This window comes from Neopsephotus bourkii, unplaced genomic scaffold, assembly GCF_033783945.1.
Source record: "Neopsephotus bourkii isolate Nb327-2 ecotype Australia unplaced genomic scaffold, CSIRO-AGI_Nbou_v1 NB_1373, whole genome shotgun sequence".
Lineage (NCBI taxonomy): Eukaryota > Metazoa > Chordata > Aves > Psittaciformes > Psittacidae > Neopsephotus > Neopsephotus bourkii.
In genome coordinates this window covers 2,163,761-2,177,389 of record NW_026901852.1, presented here as the reverse complement: position 1 = coordinate 2,177,389, position 13,629 = coordinate 2,163,761, and the positions used below count along the sequence as shown (strand labels likewise).

The 13,629-nt window shown below is 42.1% G+C and overlaps 1 long non-coding RNA gene across 6 annotated transcripts in view; it reads left to right on the top strand.

The window, feature by feature from the left end:
• The window catches only part of LOC133219643 (uncharacterized), an 82,993-nt gene that overhangs the window by 45,339 nt on the left and 24,025 nt on the right, over window positions 1–13,629 (top strand). For all 6 annotated transcript variants that reach the window (XR_009727479.1, XR_009727475.1, XR_009727476.1 and 3 more), the window contains one exon: window positions 11,112–11,219. This is a non-coding gene — a long non-coding RNA (uncharacterized LOC133219643). The remainder of the gene's footprint in view (window positions 1–11,111; window positions 11,220–13,629) is intronic.

Genomic DNA, 13,629 nt, shown 5'->3' with positions numbered 1-13,629 from the left:
CTGGTCACGGTGCTGTGGTGTAATGAATCTGTGGCTTCGCATGTGTCCATTGCCAGCGTGAACTAAACCATATTAAGCAGTATTAGTTTGATTGTGTGTCTGAGAGTAGAAATGACTTGTCTTTGCAAACATCCAGAGTTGTTTAAGATGTAATTGCTTCCTGGGTACCTTAAAACCATTTACTGGTTATTCCTAGTCATGTCATATTAGAGCTGGCTGATCTTTATGACTGTCCCAGGTTTTTTCAGGGCAAACCCAAGTGCTTTAGCCTAATGAAACTGGGTTAAACCAGACGAGTGTTTTTACGTTTCAAAGTTACTGAATGCGGACCTGCATTTCTGTCACACTTAGCTCTGGGGTCATTGAAGCTTTCTGCTTGGTGACAGATTAAAGTTCAGAGTGGAAGCAGAAGGGATTGTGTCTTTGCCCTGTGTGGAAGCTTAATGATGATAAAACTTCCCCAGTTCCTACTGAAACAAATGAATCTAGTTAGTAAGTGCAGGAGCAGGCCCTGGAGATGTGTGATCCAGGCTGGGAAGATTTGAAGCCCCACGTCAATCAGTTCAAAGTTTAGAAAACTGCACTAAAGTGCTGCTGTTTGGTCATTTCAGGATCCTCTTGTTGAGGTATAGCTATTTTATTTCTGTGATGATTTCCACAGTGGTGGCGTTTTACCTTTGGAGGCTTCACTGAAGTGTTGCATAATATTTTGAGGTTTAGATTGTAAGAAGTATTAGAAAAATACAGCTATTTGTAACATTGGCTTATTATGTAGGCAGTTAAATTTCTGTTTTATCAGATGTCTAGTACATGTTGTTACAGTAGAATTGTGTATCATTATTGTGCTGTACAATGATAGTCAAACAAATCAGTTTGATGAGCCACAGTTCAGTTTATGCTTAAATGCGTATTAAAAATAACAAACTTAAGATGAAATGTTCCTTATCTTAACAACTGATCTAGAAGCCACTTTGTATATTAATGGTAACTGCTGTTTACAAGTGTTCCTGGCATCACAGCATAGGGAACCAACCTAAAAGGTTTTAGTATGCCTTTGTGCATCTGAGCTATATGAAAGACGATTTCACAGAATCATAGAATTGACTTCAGAGGATAGTTCTGTGCAGCTGGTGCAAGAACTGTGTGCATTTGTCTGAATCATTCTGGTGTAGGGACTGAGCAAGAGACTGCTATTTGAAAGAAGAAATTATTTAGTTCTGTGTAAGCAACAAAAGCTTGGCCAAGGGCTGACTGGAGCAGGAAAGGATTTCTTTAAGAGAGCAAGAGAGAAAACTGTTTCCTCTAGCAAACTTCCAACTTAATATAATTTGAAAGGAAGTGTGCTTGCTGACTTTCAGCAGGGACTTGAAATCTTTATCAGTGACTGATGAAGACTATATTGAACCTACTGAGATTGCAGGTTGTATTTCCAAGCATTTTAAATTAACTAAACACAATTCTTTTGCTGGCACTTTGTCTCTCTTCATAAAAAGTCCATGTATATCTGTATACCTTCCAAGGAGGAACTGATTTGTAAAGGAGCTCTATACTACCAGCTGAAAAAAAAGCAGCTTGGCTAAGATGATGTGAGGGAGAAGGAAACAGGGACAGAGGAGATAGCTTGTCTCTGTGGCAAAGAAAATACTCCAGCTGAGAAACTCAAGTTTTCTGTTCATGATCCAAATAAAATACACTTCCCATCTCCTTATGAGGTTAGATTCAAACTTGTCTGGTGACATTGAGAAAGAGGTGCTGTATGAGTCATGCATATCAAGTAGCCATACAGCCTCACTGGCATTTTTCCCATTATTTTTTTTTTTTAAGTCAAAATTGATTTCTTGGGATATCTGTATGTGTGTGCACACCTGCTTTTAATAGACAAATCTTAGACCTTCATGCCATAAAGCTTTGGCTTTAAGCATGTTTCCATCCTCTATTCCTTCCCCCTCCTCCTGAATTAATATAGGTTTGTGCAGTCTGTTTTCCTAGGTCATGCAATATTAATGTAGAGCCTTTCTATCTACAACTTCTCTCTTGCCATCATCCTTGCTTAATATTTGTGCAGTATGCTCCTGGTTCATAGGTGTCGACATGCAAATTCAGTGCCAGAAACATGTAGTGTTAATTCCAGAATAAGCTACTCCCATAATAAAGAGCTAACTTGCAGGCAAAAATCTGACAAAGTAACAGATTGTATTATTACTGAGGAAAAGTATGAGACCAAAGTCTTTTTAAGGGATCCCAGAGGGCTGGAAGACCCCTATTAGAAACACACCGCCTGTGAAATGAAACCAAAAGAGTGAATGGCTCCCAGAAACCTATTAGGAATAAAGCTGTCAGAAATATTTGCAGAGGCTTTGTCCCAGGGACCGTGTGCTGTGCTCTTTGCTTGAATTTCACACTCAGGACTTTCAGCTGAGAATGTTTTGCCTTAATCCAGTCTTGACTGATCCACCAATGGAGTTAAAAAGAAGTATTGGCTAATAATCAAGCAGGGCATGAGGTATGGCAATATGTCAAGAATAGCTGCTTTGAAATGCAATAGAAGTACTGAAGAGTTCAGCAGCAAAGTAAGATAGACATAATCCTGCATCCTGGAGAAGGCAGAACCTGACAGTGATTCTACGAAAGTATTGTGATTTCTTAAAAGCTTGAAAATGAGAAGTTGAAAGGTTTTGATGATCAGCCACATTTCATGAATTGGTACGAGAAAGAGCTGTTTCTGGCTGTATATGTTGCAGGGAGGAAAAGCTGTGATAGTGTCTGCCTTTCAGGACAGAGTATTGTTGAGAGAAAGATGTTGTGTTCTTCTGGTAGATGTAATAAAAGGGCAACAACTTTATTTCCTATTTGTGTCAATGAAAATGGAACAAAGAGCTCTGCTCTCCATACTACACTTAAAGAGCTGCTGCCTTTTGAGTTTGGGATTCTGAGTCTTGAAAGTAGGTCTGCTGTTAGGCTTTAATCTGTGCCAGAGATGTCTTGGGAGCAGAAGCAGAAATATCCTTTGGCAGCATTGGATATAACATTAGTTTGAGTGGGGATGGAGGGTGGTAACACCTCCTGAGCAGTTAGGAAAATTCTGGAGGGCAGTAGTGCAGGGCTGCACATTCAGATCTTGGTTACAGCTTTTGGTTCAGCCACACTCTGGAAATGGTTTGCAGAAGGTCAGAAACTTGGAAAGTGTGTGTGTCTGTGTATGTCTCTGAGAGGCAAGCATTGTTTATACCATCAAAGCCAGAAATGTCGGAGTAGTAGTCTCTGACCATTACAGGAACTGTGTGGGCTTATCTTAACATCATCTACTGGTTCATTTTTATGGGTTACTAGTCCCTCTGGTAACTGTAAAATGCAAGACATTTTAGCATCTGCTTCTTTTGAGTTGGTGGTCTACCCTGATTTCTGATTTTAGCTCTCCATTCTTCTGTATTTTCTCAGAAGAACTTCTCCTTGCAAGCTGATGGTGGCAATGTGCTCCAAAGGAGGAAGTGTTTTCTGAACACTTGGGTGTTATCTGTGCTGCACCTTTCCAGATGGCTCAAAACCCTGGACACTAGTATAAGGTCTTTTCAGAGAGGAAATTATTTCACTCATTTCAGCTTTTCTGGTAACACGTTATATCTAGAGTTACAAGCTGAGAATTGCCTGCCCTGAATAGTCCAAACTTTGATCTTAAGCTTTTTTAGCTGTTATTCCTGTGGAGTGCAGCTACTTTGCTGCCTCATGCTGATAACCCTGTTCCATGTAAAGGACTTGTAACCTGAATAATCGGTTTCCTAGAGATGTACCCAACAAGCTTTGCCTTAAAATCTCACATTTGGAAAAGGGTAGAAAAAAATTCTCACACTGGCAAGTATTTAAAATTAAAAGTAATAGGGATGTGGATATAGGGACAATGGGAATACCATTCTAGTGCCTTGACAAATGAACACTGCCAGGATGCCTCTGGCATTTAGTCCTATAGCACATGGAACTTGTGTGCTTGGCTGGGTATGCTGATAATCCAGATGGTTACAAGAATTTTCTAGGAGATAATCCTCCATCCTACAGAAAGGAATTTACTAACCAGAATCCAAACTATTTTATCTACTTTGAATAGGGCCATGGTGTCCACAAATTTCCATGATATGTTTGAGCCAAAATCTCTGCTCTAGATGAAAAGAAAATCAGTTATTAGGTAGTTACCCCCTTATGATAGCATCACACACTAATATTGAAGTTTTAATTGAACCACTGTACAGCCTGAAGGATGTGCTTTTAAGTGATAGAGAAATAGGAGGTACATTCTGGTTTATGAATTGCAGACTATCAGCTGAAGCAAAATTCCTATTTCATTCATGGATGAGTGGGGAATAATTTTTGTAAGAGAATAGTGATGTATGAATCAAATGTTTTTACTCTTACTGACAGGACAATCTCTATAATTACAGATGGGTTGTGCTTCAGTTGCCTTACACTTTCAGCTAATGATACTGAGTATTAGTGATTCTGTTGTATCTGCAGGAACTGCTTTGAGGCTGCAGTTCTGCAGAATGACTGCATATCCTGGAGTCTTGCACTGCTAAACTGAAGTCTTTCTGACTTGAAAATAAGGTCCCTGGTGCTGCAAGTGATTAGTGCAGAGTGATTATTTGTACCACAGAAAAATATGAATAAACTTGTGACAACGTGATTTCTTTGACACATTGCCTGTGTATATAGACAGCAGCTATTTCAGTATGAGATATGGGGAAGAAGTGTTTCGGGCTTTTAGAAATGCTGGTATGTGACAGAAAGTGAAGGCTTAAGGGTATTGAGAGGGATGTTTCCGAAGATGATGATGCAGCTGGGGAAGAGGCAAGCTACATAATGCAAAACTCTTAAAATGACAGTCCTCCTTCAAAAGGACTCTCCAAAGGGCTTATAGGAGACAAAAAGATGATCAGTGCTAGGTCTCAGAAGAGATGCTCCAGTGCAGGGAGCACAGTCCAGGACCAGAAGGCAGGAAAGGGAAGATGCAGGGATATGCAGTGGGAGGGTGATGAATAGAAATTTGATGCTGGTGACAGATGCTACTGCAGCAGGGACAGCATGGGGCTAGAGCTGCCTAATTGTCAGTAAGAACCTTTAACTGCAATGCTGGATAGAGGGGACTGAGCAGATGCTAACAACTTCAGCATTGACTTTGAACTGTAGCCTTATCTTTATGGAGTGAAGTTTGCTTTCTGGCTGGTTAAAAAATAAAATATCTGACCTTTTATTTTACAACTCTTAAATTCTGAAAAAATACTATGCTTTTGCTTTCTATACTTTACTAAAAATTGTGGAAGTACCTTCCCATCCCCTTTTTCTGAGCCCTTTTCATATTGGAGCTCTCTTCATGTTGGAACCCTCTCCTGTGAACAGACTCTTACCCAAAGCATGGAGAGCTCCTTGTCCCCTTCTTGCTTTACCTTTGCCATTGACTATTCTGGGCTCTCTTTTTCAAGCTGCTTTCTGGTGGGTAATGTCATAGAATCATGAAATAGTTACCATGCACTCTTGCCTATCAGCAAGATCGGTCTGCAGAAAGCTGTGCCGCTTGTCAGACTTTCTCCATTTGCTGCCGTTCAAATAAAATTTGATCCTGGCTAGAAAGTATTAGAAAGGGCTGCCACATACCTGGTGGCTTCAGAACCAGCTGGGGACGTTGACCATGCTGTCAGCCTGCTCCTAGTGAGCTGGCCACCCCATCTGGTTTGTGCAAGTCTGTGCGGAATATCATAAAGTGTTCGCTTCAGAAAGTACTTCTCAATTACTGATCTCCAAATGGTTATGCATATTCTTGTATGTGATACATGTCTCTCTGGCTCTCACATCTGAAGCTGCATCTTAAAGCATGGCAAGGTGTGTTTGCACATGCATGCTCAATTGTAGTAGCTTTAAGAAGCTCTGGTGGGAGTTGTTGTTTCTCCTATTACAGTGAGTCTATTTATTTTTTCAAACCTGTTTTTGTTCCCCCTTCTACATTCCCCACTTAGAAGTGGTGATAATGGTCATGAAAGTGCCCCGAGTATTTGGAGAAACCTCACTGCTGCTCCTGGGTGCAGGATGCCAGGCTATACTGAGATACTACTTTCTCATTATCACTGCTATTAGTTAAACTATGGAGATGCCAATATATATTGAAATCAGGAGGTGTGATGACAATGCAACTCTTGCCTACCTCTCCCACAGCATTGGGAGCATGTGTTTTTCTGCTTACCTGTCATGTCAATTCTTTTGGACGCACATTATTTGTCTTCTACTCTGTGCCATTTGCTGATAGATGAAATGCAGGTTCTTCACAACGACCTCTACAGAGCAGGCTACTGATGACTGCAGAATAAGCTCTGTAGCACAGGGACCAGCTCCTAAATACAGACTTCACTGACAGAAGCATCTCAGTATAATAGATTTTTTTTTGGCTTAGTTTTTTGCATCTCAATGCATGACAAAACCTGTGATCATGCTTTTCTGGTTGATACAGGTTATAATTTTCAAGACACATTCAAGGAGTTAGGAGGATGTTCCTGTCTCTAATAGAGCAGCACTTCTGAGATGCGAGTTGGGACATTCTGTTGTTGCTTATGAAATATGACAATCCAGCCTTAATGCAGTTATTGGATGTAGGTCATTCAGTTGGACATGCACAGCTGAAGACATGCTACTGCTGTTGCAGTAAATGCGTATGGTTTTAGTGCTTCCACATCTTGGAAAGCAAACCTGTTGAAAATGGTTATTTGGAAGAGTGGCTGAACGAGGATAAAGACAGAAGAATTGTTGGCATAGGAAAATAATGGAAACGTGGCCGATGCTTCCTACTCTGGTTTCTCTCCACTGTTTTGCATTGATTAATCACATTAATCACATTCTGCTAATAACTGCTTCCATCTGGAAACGAAAAGAGTAGAGCCACTTCTTTAGGGCACTTTCAAGTAGTCATTTGTCTGGCTTAGATGTCCATAGGTTTTATCATCTCTATAAAATCTCTATAGAAGCAATCTTTGTGGTCTGGGTTTTATTTTTTTCTTGAGGTGACTGTAGTTCTTAAACCCCAGCAGTTATTTGGGACAGTCCTTGCCATGTGAAATTCACTGTTTCTCTTTATGCTTCTTAATTTCTATTTTAGAGCGCTCAATCCTACCTGTGAAAGTGGTTGTATATTAAGAAAGCGTTTGCTTATTGCTTTTGTATTGCTATCGAACTGCATCAGCTTCTGATGCCCTTAAACTTGACCAGGATGGATTTCAGTGATACGCCTGCTCTCTCTTAAGTGTTCTTCTTTCTGTAGCAGGCTTTTTCATAAACCAGTGAGGCAAAATTGTACATCTGTAGTTGTTTGACATTGACATTTGGAAGCTTTGCTTTGAGCTAAAGTCCTTTGTGCTCTTATTTCAGTTCTTAGTGGGTCCAAATACTGAATGTTAGATAACATCTCTTTGCGGGTTCAGTGTGAGATCTTAACATCATTGTCCTTATTGGGCTGTTAGACTAGCAAACAATGTAATTCATTGGTTACTTTATTGCTTTATTATGTAGACAAGCCAGTGAATATTAGGGAAGCCCCACAGGCTTGAGAGGAGCTGCAGCCAGAACTCAGATGCCTGGAGCAGGACGGGCTGCCTGCCGGGTGTCTGCCTCCAGGTTTCAGGCAGCCTTGTCTGTCACCTACCTTGCTGTTAGCTGGGTGAGCTGGCTGAGTACCAGGGCACCACAATGTACCACAGGGGGAAAAACCCCCTAAAAAGGACAGGAAAGGCAAATGCGAAGTGAACGTTGTGAATTCGCAGCGCTCTTCCCAGAGGAGCCACGTGCGTGTCCTGCAGCACTAACGCAGCCGTTCCTGCCTGGGCACCACGCATCATGGCCGATGTTCAGGGTGAGTTACAGGAAATCCCTGATGTGGGGCCATTCGAGGGTAACTTCCCTGCACGGCCGTGAATCTGGGCCTGGACCAGAGGAGTTTGGGTCTGAATTTGTCCCAGACAGGTGGAGAACACAGGAGCTGGTGCGTCCTCATCTGCGCCATTACAGATCCAAAGGAGGTCAGTCAGAGGGGTGGGGAGAGGGAGAGAGGGGCAGCCGTGAGGGGAGAGGTGGGGCGGCCATGATGGAAGGTCGCGAGGGGAAAGAAGGGGCAGCCATGACAGGTGAAGGGACGGTCATGTGGGGAGATGGTGAGGAAAAAGAAGGGAGCAGCCACAAAGGGAGCTCGTGAGGGGAGAGGAGGAATAGCCATGAGTGGTGAGGGGATGTCGTGAGGGGAGAGGAAGGGTGGCCACAAGGAAAGATCATGAGGGGAGAGCAAGGGCGGCCATGGGGCATGAAGAATGGCCATGACTGGTGAGGGGCAGTCATGAGGGGGTGATCATGAGTGGGGAGGAGGAGTGGCCATGAGGTATAGGGGCAGCAGCGGTACAGTGTGGGCAGCTGTGGGGGGCAGATGAGGGGTGGCGGCAAGTGGAAATCATGAGGGGCAGCCATGAGGGGAGATCAGTTTGCCCTTAGTGGTATGGGTTAATGGTGGGCTTGGCAGTGCTGGGGTAGCGGTTGGACTTGGTCTTAAAGGTCTTTTTCAACCTTGTTGATTCTGACTCTACTGCTTATCTATCTGTTTTACCCATTTTAGCACATACTGCAAATGTTACATTTGCATTCAAAGAAACACTTGTGCCTTAAATATCGTCTTGATTCCTTGTTGAATTTCCATCTTTAGTACGCATTTGACTTCTTTCTGTAGTGCATTACACTAGGATGTGAACATTCAGAATGTTTTTTTGAGGGGAATGAAACAGCGAGTGTGCATGGGCTTTGATAGAACACTCCGTCAGTAGGCTCTGGAGCTTTAACATAGCAAACCATCTAATTCATTCCCTTACAAATCCTTAATGATGGAAACTTTCATGTTGTTTAGACCTTTTCCCCTTACTTTGTGCATTATGATGCATTAATCTGCCTTTGCAGTTCTCTTTTTCCCTAGGTTTACACCCCTGGAAATGCATTCTCAGGGCAGTTGCAGTTGATACAAGAATTTGCTTTTGCCTGACATGTTTCAAATGATTTACCTAAGGAGCAGAAATAATATCTGGAGCTAATTTCACTAATTTCACTGCTATTACCTAGGGCTGCATATAAATCACTGTTTCACTTTTCATTTCCTTGACCACTAATTTTGCTGTTCACTCTGGAAGCGCTGACTGGTGTCAGAGCAACCATTATCCCAGATTTTCATGAGACAGTATGTTATTTTTACTTGAAGCAGGATCTATGATAAATTAACTTCATTAACTTCAAGCCAGTGCCCAGCTTTTGATTTCTAATCACTTTTTTATTTTGCTCAGAGATCACTAGCTGCTAAAGCATAACATCAGTCTTCAATCAGAACTGGAATTCATCTCCCTTTTTAGAGCTTAGGGGCAAAAGGTCTGTTGTGAAGCAACCTTTCCATCCACTTTGGGGCATAATTTGTCCCAGAGAAAACTTGGGACACATAAAGATGGGTCTGTTGTGCTGATTGTTGATCTGGATTGGTGCAGGCAGTGGGGAAAACTGGCCAGTCTTGGGATACTCTGCAATATCTATGTGGAATTTACCCAGCGTGGCTCTTTCTGCTCTCTCAGGGGCAAAGCTGCTCCACACTGGTACTGATCCACTGCTTCTGTCTCTAGAGTGTGCAGCTCCATCCTAAAGAGCCTGGAGCCAGATCTGGGCAGTCAGTCTCAGCCACAACTGGGTTCAAGCACAGTGTTTCAGCACAGACTTGCTTTGCCTGTAATTTGCACCAAATAATTAACTTGAGTTTAATCCCTTCTTAGCTGATAAGATCTGCAAGGATCAAATTTTGAACAGAAAAATTTTCCTGACTTTCTTCACCAATCAACAATTTATTGCAGCTTGGTCATATGAAAGATGCCTCAAGTTCTTGTGGGAAAGGCTTTGCTTTGTTGGGAAGGTATTCTTGGAATTGCTGTTGGCGCTTACACCTTGTCACCAGCAGGCTTTTAATGCTCTACCTAACCTTATCTGGGACCTCATGCCACATATTCTGACCAAGGGCCTAGGGGTTTCGTTGAAGCTCAGGCTTAGAGACCCAGTCCTTTCACCGTGTTGTGGATGTAGCTGTTCCTAGGTCTGTTCCTGGATTGTTGTTTGGGTTTCCTGAACTAACCTTGGACCTGAATTGGCCCTTTATATCTGCCTGGTGATCACAGGACTGTTGATAGGACATCTTGCTATCACCGCCCCATTCTGCTTGCCCAGTTCTGGTGCTGTGGTGCCTGTCGATGGGTTTACTGCCCAGCCTGCACTGTGGCCACTGCTAGCTCTTGGCTCACCATCACCTTGTGGCGCAGCTCCCTGACAGTTATACAGTAATAACAAATAAGATTTTATGCCTTATCCTGTAAGACTTTAAAGTGCTTTGTAAGAAGCAGCAGGAGTTTGTCTACTTCTGAGATAGGGAGGAAATAAATGCATAATGGTTGTGCAAGTGAAGCAGAAATGGTGATCGGGAGCAAGCACCTACTTCTCATTTACGAAGTAACAAGATATCCATGATGACAGGCTGAGCTTTATTTCTTGTGACTCTGATGGGTTGGCTCTGATGGGTTTTTGCATCCTCATTTCCCTCTTGGTGCCCCTTTCCTTCTGGCACAGGAGAGTTGGGATGCTGCTGGGCTCTGCCATTGCCTCTTTGCTGATCTGCTGAAAGGTGATTTGAGAGACAGAAGCTGTCAGCTCTGTGACCTGAGTCAAATCCAACTCATTAAGCTTTGGTGCTGTGTTCCTTGCAGTTGTAATTTAGCAGGGCTCTGTTGATTTAGCAGTAAATTTAGCTCTTTGGCCTCTGAAAACCATCGTTACAAAACAGGTAAAATTTTTAGGCTGTTGAAGCTGACATCATGGCAACTGGGTCTGTAGCCTAGTCACTAATCCTTGGAAACAAAATAATCATTTTCAGTTCTAATAATGGCTTAAATAAAACATCTGTATGCTCTGCCTCTTTAATATCACTATGATTTATCAATAGACAAGTAGATATGGATATAGTCAGTATCTTCTGGGATTCATTTGGGTGTTTTCCTTAATTGAGCTGTATGATTTTGCCCTAGGTTCTGGAGAAAGTCTTGCTGACCCTGTAGGATGCGAAAGGTCAATAAACTGTCATTGTGTGAGATGTCTTCTGTCTTCATTTTGAACAGAGGATGCATCTGAAGGAGGTAAGCCTCAGGAATGGCTCTGTTAGTATATGCTGCATTGGATAGTGCTTGCTATCAACGTCCTTGCTACAGGAAGTTAGTTAATTCTGGCAGTGAGGACTGAGGCTGTCAGAAGAATCTTGGGGTATATTAACCTCCCTGAGGAGGTAGGAGATAATGCAGGCTTGATCCTCCAATTTTTGGAGCTGAATGGGAGCTAGATTATCCTGGAGCAACAAGATTTGGGTTAGTTCTGCTGTTCTGTGTAAAACCTCAGAGAAATGGTACTGCCAGAAGCCCTCATCAAGATGAACAATAGCTGTTTCAAAAATAGGTGGATGCCTTCTATTGACACACACTTAAACCTTGATCATGTCTTTACCTTTGAATGTGCTATAAGATCCTAATGCCTGTCATCCAGTAAGATCATTAACATCACCCCCCCCACCCCCCCCCAAACTACTTTTGAAAGGAGGTACCCAACACAGATCTTAACTAAGAAAGAAATCTTGTTGAGACACTGGATCTTTCAGGGAGGTGGCACTAAGCTGAGAGAGGTCCCTAGTTGTTTTGGTTGGAAGTAATGTAGGTTGCCCTTGTTTTATGGTCTCTCAGTGAGGGTGCTGATGAATAGTGAGGGATGTTGCTCTGGTATCTTCACTCTGCAGGAAGGTGGAGTGAACACACATCTCTTGTGTGGCTGTGGAAGCTCACTGCAGACATGATCACTGAGTCACTTTTGTTAACATAATGTGTGTGGGAATTAGAAGGCTTATTTATTAAGGCTTCAAACACTTTAAAGTTGTGAGCAGATGAGATCAGGAGAGAGACTGTTAGGCTTTCATAACTGACGGAATAGAATTATTTAGGCCATTTGCTAGGCAAAAGGTTTAGATCTTACACTGCCTAGCAACTTAAAAGGTCTCTGTATCCCAGACAGCTGTAAGATCCTGTGGAGCCAGACAAGTTGACTAATCCTGCAGTGAAGGGCAAGGGACATTTCCTTAATAAAAAAAAAAAAGACTATTTTTTTTCTTGTTATATTTCAGTCATGTATTATCAGGGGAACTTAAAAGGACGTTGTTACGTTAACCACATACTTAGTTCTTTGTGTTGAACACTTTATAAAGTTCAATCTTTTATGCCTCCTTTATAGTATTTTATGGATTAGCAATGTAAAAAAAACCACTGTGCTGTAACAGGACCTTATCGTTATCTGCAAACCTTGTGGAGAAGAGGGAGACTTAAAATTGGAGTGAGGCTCAGAATTATCTGGGAGAACTTGGGTCCCAGTTATTGCTGTTACTGTTGTTGAACTTCCAACCTTCCTACTGGAAACTGGGAATCTTTCAACCCCAAATTACCTTGGAAAGTATGACTCGCTAGATCTAAGCTTTCAACAAACTTTTACAGCCTAATTAAATGAGATGGGGATATAAAGACACAGCACAGGGATGCCACCCACTCCAAAGTTCATTAAATCATGGACTGTAACATCTTTTTGGCACTTCTTGTAAAATAAACTTCTGTTTCCCAGCTTTTGAAGCTTTACATCCAATGGATCAGACTTGATCAGAACACTCACTGCCCAGTGAATAGGATTTGTGACATTCCTAGTCCCAGGCTGCAGGCTTAGCATTAACGTGTTGATGTGAGGGACTCTCTGGGACTGCTGCAGCCAGGCTGGCTTTAGCTATGATTGTGCAGTAGTCAGGTGATTCCAGCATGATTTGGCTTCACTTTAGCTTTGTTTTATAGTAACAGCAAGCAACCATTTGTAAAAATAAAAGATTGCGTCACAGACTGAAAAGGCAAGGTGATATTGGGGGTTCCAGTCAGCAGTCATTACAGGAGAGTTGCCTTTGGTGAAGAGTTGCCATTGGATGAAGCCAGTGCAGAGTTAACAGCAAACGACCAAAAAAACCCCCCAACAAATAATCAGGAGCCAAAGGAAAGAAAGATCATATAGACAGACTCTTGTCAAGAAAACATGAAAATGACCCTTAGTAGATTTGAAGACTGAGGAGGAAGAAGGGGCTGGCCCTGTGAACATTGAACTCCTGATGACAAAGACCTCAGGATGTTGATGTACTCTCCCTCTGCTTGAGGAAAACTGGAGGCATCAAAAAGATGGACACTGGAAGGATGAATCTAATATCATGAAAAGGTAGAGATAATAGATGCTACTAAGAGTGGTTTTTAAGTATGTAACAGTTTTAACTGTATGATACCTCTATTATTGTGGACTGAGTATTAGAATCATAGAAAACTTGAAAACAAGGGATCTGAGCAGCACAGGTCAGGGAATTCCCCTTTTCATCTTGGCTGTCATTCTGTCTTGATCAAAGTACGTGATCAGACATACTCTCTGATATTCACCTAAAGCTGCTGCTTTTTTTCCTTTAGTCTTACACTATTGTGCAATAAAGGG